We start from the raw sequence: 6,768 nt of genomic DNA, 5'->3' as shown, positions 1-6,768 counted from the left end.
CTCCTAAAATTTGATTAAATATGTTCTAAATAGAGGTTCTTAGTTTCAGTTAAATGTACCTAATCCATACATACATTATTGTAAAATTTTCTATATCTTAAACTTATTTTGTTGAATAGCGTGTAAATTATTTCTATACCCCCAAGCTCACACGTTTGATTTTAAAATTTATTTTCTTTTCAAGTTAAAGAAAGAATTTTTATTAAAAGAAAGAAATGCAAAGAAGTATCCAAAAGAATGTAATACTATGAGTATGGAGGACTAGATACCTCAAAGGGATTTCCCTCCACATAACACTATCTTCCATAAAATAAAATGTTATTGCATTCTTGAGTTCACATGATGTAAGCCAAGTCTCAAAGGACAGAAGAAGGAAATTGTAAGCACTAGACAAATTTGGATTCACCCAGTGGTCAAAGGCCAGTATGATCCTCTAATGAAAGGATTTGTCTTTGAGTCACCAGTGACTTGAGGGAATGAATCTGGGACTCACAGATTAGTTGTGAGTCACACAAAAAAGGCATTTAGCTTGGTGTCATCTCACATGACTGTGAGCAGAAACCAGTGACATTCTTCTCTGGAGGAAAGAATCTGAACTAAAGCCTTACATTCTGTACACATTAAAATAAGACAAATATGAGCTCATAATCAAAGTTCTCCAAACAAATAAGGAATACATGCCATTGTTGATAAGAGTCATAAAACATAAGAAAATTAAAAACAAAACAATAGATTTAAACACTAAAACCTTCACTATTAGACTTACCAACTTCAAGATATAAAATAACTGTGTATAAAAAATGGAACAACAAAAAATGGAATCACAAAATCAAACAGGAGACTCTAGAAATGATGTGACATATTTGGCAGAGGGCCTTATAGAACTTTAAGAGATTAAAAATACATAACTGTTGAGTTTTAAAACTTCATAGATGGGTTCTACAACAGAAGAGAGAATAGAAAACCAAATTTGAATTCTGAAGGAAATAGAATGCAGCATAGAAAGACAAGGAACTATAAAACATGAAAGATAATTTAGATATGGAGATGATGAGAGAGAGTAAAGAAAAAGGAGAAATAAAGTACTGTACAACAAAAACAAGTGAGTCATGTGGGTAAAACTGAAAGTTAAAGGGTCTATAAATTTCTCAGGAGATGAGAAACTATATCCACTTCAGGCAATGTGGGCTGGTGGTAAAATAGAAGTAGAGAATATAACTCTCACCCAAATAGAGGAGATACAATAGAATATGGAAAACAAGTATAAATCAATAAATTTTAAAGGGAAATAACATAATAAAACCTGTGGAAAACATAGAAGGAAAACATATAGATAGTGGGAGCAAAAGAAGGATATAAATAATCACAACAAATGTAAATAGAATAAATTCTCGAGTTAAATACAGATTGTTAAATTTGATGCGACAATGATAAATTTAGCTGTATCTTGTTTACAAGACTTGTAAAAACTAAAAAACATGGAAAACTAGAAATTCAAAACAGAATAGAAGATATAAAGATATGCTAGGAAAATATCAATCAAAAATCAACCCAGGGAAGCTATAATACTATGAGATAAAACAGACGAGGAAAAAAGCATCATTAGGAATTAAGTGGTTAATCCCCAATGGTATATAAGTTCAACTTATCATGAAGATATAGTCGTTATACTACACACGATGTCATGTGAAGATAATATAGCCTCAACTAGGAAAGGAAGGAGGAGAAGGAAGAGGAGAAGAAGGAGAAGACAAGAAGAAAATGTCGGAGGAGGAGGAGGAAGTACAGGAGAAGGAGGCAGAGGAAGAGGAGAGGTAGACATAATATATCATCATAGTGAGGAATTTCAAATTTCCTCTGAGAGAAAGAATAGCATATATCTAATAATAGAGTGTTTGAAAAACAAATTAGCAAGTTTGATTTAATGGATACACATCGAACCCTATACCCAACAAGTGAAGAACACCTATTCTTCACAGGGACAAGGGGAGCATTAACAAGAAGTGAGCAAGAACTAGGGTACTAATCAATCCTCAAATAATAGAACACTTGAAATAAGCACAAGTGACTGCTCTATTTTATTCCTGATGCTATTACAAATCCCAGGCAATAGAAATGCAGAGAATTTTCTTTGGCTTAGATGTTATTTGTGTTTAGAAAGTCTGTAGAAAAGATGAAGACAATATGGGCTATCAGGAATAGGTACCGTTAAAGATGTTAATGAAAAATTTTAATTTTATATTTTTAAAATAAGAAATGGATGAGAAGCTTTTTAAACTTTACAGTGCTCTCTCTCTTAGATTCCTAAGTGTTGCTACTCCTTTCAGTCCTTCTTCATTGTTTCAATTGTTCCTGCCTGTTGATGATTCCTCCTTCATTGGATCTCTGAAGTTCACCTTAGTTTCCTGGTTTTGATGGCAGCAGACGCACAGGTTTGAGGGGATAGAGGTTAGGCAATTTGATTGACAGCCTTCTGTTGCACCATTCTCATCGTGCACATGTCATGCGTCTATGCTTGTCATGTATCTTTCAGTTGCAATTATTCTTTCTCCTCAGGGCTTTCTCCAATATCATGCTAATATTGTTGCTCTTCTAGGAAATATTTAATGGTGTGCTCATATAAACAAGCATTTTGGATCCTGAACCAAAGAGCCATTTACAAGTCTATTCTGAATGTGATCTGTTTTTCCATTCATTGTACTTTCTGCTGTGTATTTAACTGGTTTCTTTCATGAGTGTGTAATTCAGTAAGGAAGTTCCACAGCTGGAGTCATGTTATTTTATTTAGTTATAAATTCTAAGGCTTCAGGAGTGCCATCTGTTGCCACAGACATTCGAGTCAATAGCAAAGTAATTTTAATAAAGTCATTGTATTGCATTTGAAGGAAATCATTTTGAGTATTTTCCCTAAGGATCCTTATCCCTCTATGCAGGTTTCAGTACAAGAACTACCAGTATGTTCTGGCCTTCGTTTTTGCCATTGAGGAAATCAACAGGAACCATCATATCTTGCCCAACTTGTCTCTGGGATTTGATCTCTATAATGCCTTGCCCAGTGAAAGGAGGACATTGGAGAGTTCCCTGATTTGGCTCTCAGGGTCGGGCAAGGACATCCCTAATTACGACTGCAGGAGAGAGAGTAAGTCTCTAGCTGTCCTTACAGGAACCACCTGGGCAATTTCTGCCCAGATTGGAACATTGTTGGAATTGTACAAATTTCCACAGGTAAGACTGGGTGGGATGGGGAGAGATGAAACCATGCCTCCATTGGTGCCATTCTCATGGGCCTAAAAAGGAAGAGAGGAGGAGACTGGATTTGTGCATCTCTCAAAGGATATGATCTCAAAGTGTCCGTGTACAGGACCTCGATGGAGTATGACATTTCCTTTATTTGGTGTAGAGAGAAGGTTGAGGGGAAAGGAGACAAAGCAGTTTCCTGGAACTCTTACTGATCTTATTTTCTAGAAATATTTCAGGGAGTGGAAAATGATTAGAAAATGAAATGAGCAATTGTCCCCTTCTACCACTCCAGGTGTTGCTGAACAGCTTTCAGGACTGAGAGTGTGATTTTTGCCAATCCCCTTCCTCATATTCCTTCCAATTTTCTTTTCATTTTAGCTTTCGTATGGTCCTTTTGATCTTACCCTGAACGATGATGAGCAGTTTCCATCTCTCTATTAGATGGCCCCCAGGGTCACATCTCTAGCTATTGGCATGGACTCTTTGCTGCTTCATTTCAGTTGGAGCTGGGTGGGGCTGATCATCTCGGAAGACAAGAAAGGTGTTGAGTTTCTCTCAGAATTGAGAGGAGAAATGGACCGGAATGGAATCTGTGCAGCCTTTGTGGAAATGATTCCTGTGACTGAAAGGTCATATTACTCAAAGACATGGCCATACGATTTGCAAGTATAGGAAACAGAAGGGAATGTGGTTATCATTTATGGTGATGCCAACTCTCTCATAAGCTTGAGCTTTTCTACTTGGGAGTATTTAGTGATATGGAAAGTCTGGGTCACGACATCAGAGTGGGATTTTATCCACAGTGAGAGAGATTTCATCCTTGACACATTGCATGGTACTCTCATTTTTTCACACCATCGTAGTGAGTTTCCTGGCTTGTAAATTTTATCCAGACAGTTAACGCTTCCAAATATCCAGAAGACATTTACCTCACTATGTTGTGGTTTCCCTTTATTCCTTGCACGATTTCTGTCTTACTGTAAAACACTGGAGAATTGTCCACCTAATGCCTCCTTAAGATGGCTGCCTTGACAGACTTTTGACACAAGCATGACTAAATGGAGTTACAGTATGTAAAATGCTGTGTATGCTGTGCCTTGGAACCTTCACAAGATACTTCTTCAACAAGCAGATATGCAGCCAATGTGAAGTGGGGAAGGTCTGTTGTTTTGTCCCTGGCAGGTAAAGTCCCTTCGACTTAACAGAACGTACACTCTTAAAAGTGACTTTCTTATGGTTCCACAGGTGCTCAAACCAAGCAGTTAGGATTCTTTCTCCAAGAAAAGCACAAGAGTTTCTATACTTGTTTCACTCTCTAGGAGGTATATCTAGTCCTGGATAGTAAGTCATCTACAAAAAGGTTCTAGTGGCAACGAGGAATTGAGCTATGAGTCAATATCAATGCTTTGTGTTACAAAGGATCACAACATCCTGCCTGCCTAACGTTTCAATAGGGAATATCCTATCTTCTCACATGAAGCTACTCAATGACAAGAAGAAGAGAACTTGTCCTCTATGTGCCTATCTGGTGCTGAACATCATAGTGAATACTTTACATAAATGATCTCATTTAATTCTTCAACAACTTTAGGTATTGCTAACATCATTTTGCAGATTGATGGTCTGGGAAAAGTCAGAGAGTGCATGAGGGTGGCTAGATTGGACTTTATACTCGAGATTTGTCTGAATCTTATCACCACTGATCATCTTGATATTCTTGTCTTTAGGCATTTTCTCTTGAAACTAACTGATGTTTTAGAAACATTATGATATTTTAAATCTCCATATGATTTCATTTGCTTTACTTCATTGGATACTTGCAATAAAGTTACATTATGAAGCAAGGATTACAGACAATGAAAGGCTGTCCCCAATTCAGGGTTTTTCTCTTTAACACCCGGGCCCACTTCACCACAGGATGATGTGTCTCTTTTATCAGCACCCCTTTCTGAGGAACATAGAATTTAACAATCCTGTTGGTGACTCAGTGAATTTGGCTGATGAAGGAAAATCAGATTCAGATTAAACTATTCTCAACTTTTGGAATTTTCCCGAAGGTCTTGGACTTAAGGTGAAAGTAGGAGAATATTCCCAACATGCTCCACGTGGTCAAGAATTGTCTTTATCTGACGAAGTGATTGAGTGGGACACAAGAATTACTGAGGTGGGTTGAACCCAATCACAATTACTTACACCATACATTAATAACCAAAATCTTGTGGAGTTTTGTGTCCCCTCAGAGCTTCATAAAGGGCCACATATGCGAATTTAACAATTCACTTCCAACTGAAGTAAATTTTTCATTTACCAACAATCCAAGATGGAAGCAAGACCTTCATAAGCAAAAGATTGCAATTTGCTAAAGTTTCAGAAAGTGGTTAGTAATTTTCAGGAATAATTTTTTTTAAAACATTAAGTTGTGTACATGTTTTCTAGAGATAATGTTATTGCACACTTAGTACACTACAGTATAGTGTAAACATAACTTCTTTATGCACTAGGAAATCAAAAAATTGTTGTGACTCACTTTATTGCAATATTTGATTTATTGCGGTGCTCTGGAAACAAACCCACAGTATTTCTGAGGTGTACCAGTGTTTTATATCATACAATAAGCATGGCGTCCAACCAATGAATTGGATTTAGGTATTTCAAGATTAAGTTTGTTAAGGCCCAATACTCTAAAACACTCTACTTACTTGAAAATTAGGAAAAAGTCACAGCTGTTACCAAGTGTTATCTGATTTTCTCCAAACTCCACACTCTGCATGCAGTGAGAGTTGCAGTCCGGGATTCAGAAAGAGCCCTCAAGAGAGAAATGCTGTCTATTGTTTTGCTTGCATTCCCAGCCCAGAGAATGTGATTTGCAATGAGATAGGTGAGTATATGCCTTGCAGCAAAATTCTCCACTTCTATTTTTTTTTTTGAAGGGAAACCTTTGTCCTGAGCTGACTAACATCTGTTGCCATTCCTGCTCTTCTATTATTGTCCTCAAAACTGTAGTACATAGTTGTATATCCTAGTTGTAAATCATTCTAGTTCTTCTACGTGAGCCACCACCACAGCATGGCAATTCATAGAGAGATGGTGTGGTTCCATGACCAGGAAACCAACATGGGTCACCGAAGTGGTGAGCACTGAACTTTCACCACTAGGCTATCAGGGCTGGCTCTCCACCTCTCTTTTGTATGCACGGTTCTCCCAAAGAAACGGGAAAGCTCTGATGAGGACTGCAGGGTCCAAATGTTGCCTTCCTCCATTTAGTAATTTAACTTTTATAGCCAATAATATTTCCTCCCAAAATGATACTCTCTCTCTCTACCTTGAACTAGCTTGCTTGTCTCATTTTAGCATCATTGCAGGCATTATGATCTCAACGAAACCCTTTACGACCACTCCACAGTAACTAACTTCAATCTCTCTCATGGAATCTAACACATGGTATTGTAGTCCTTACTTTTCAGCTTCTTTAAAGCTACATTTAGATCACGTTGAACAAATCTTTATTTTTCCAGTGTCTGCTGCTGG

This window comes from Diceros bicornis, unplaced genomic scaffold, assembly GCF_020826845.1.
Source record: "Diceros bicornis minor isolate mBicDic1 unplaced genomic scaffold, mDicBic1.mat.cur scaffold_622_ctg1, whole genome shotgun sequence".
Lineage (NCBI taxonomy): Eukaryota > Metazoa > Chordata > Mammalia > Perissodactyla > Rhinocerotidae > Diceros > Diceros bicornis.
The sequence above is the reverse complement of the archived record's forward strand: the minus strand, read 5'-3'. Positions refer to the sequence as shown.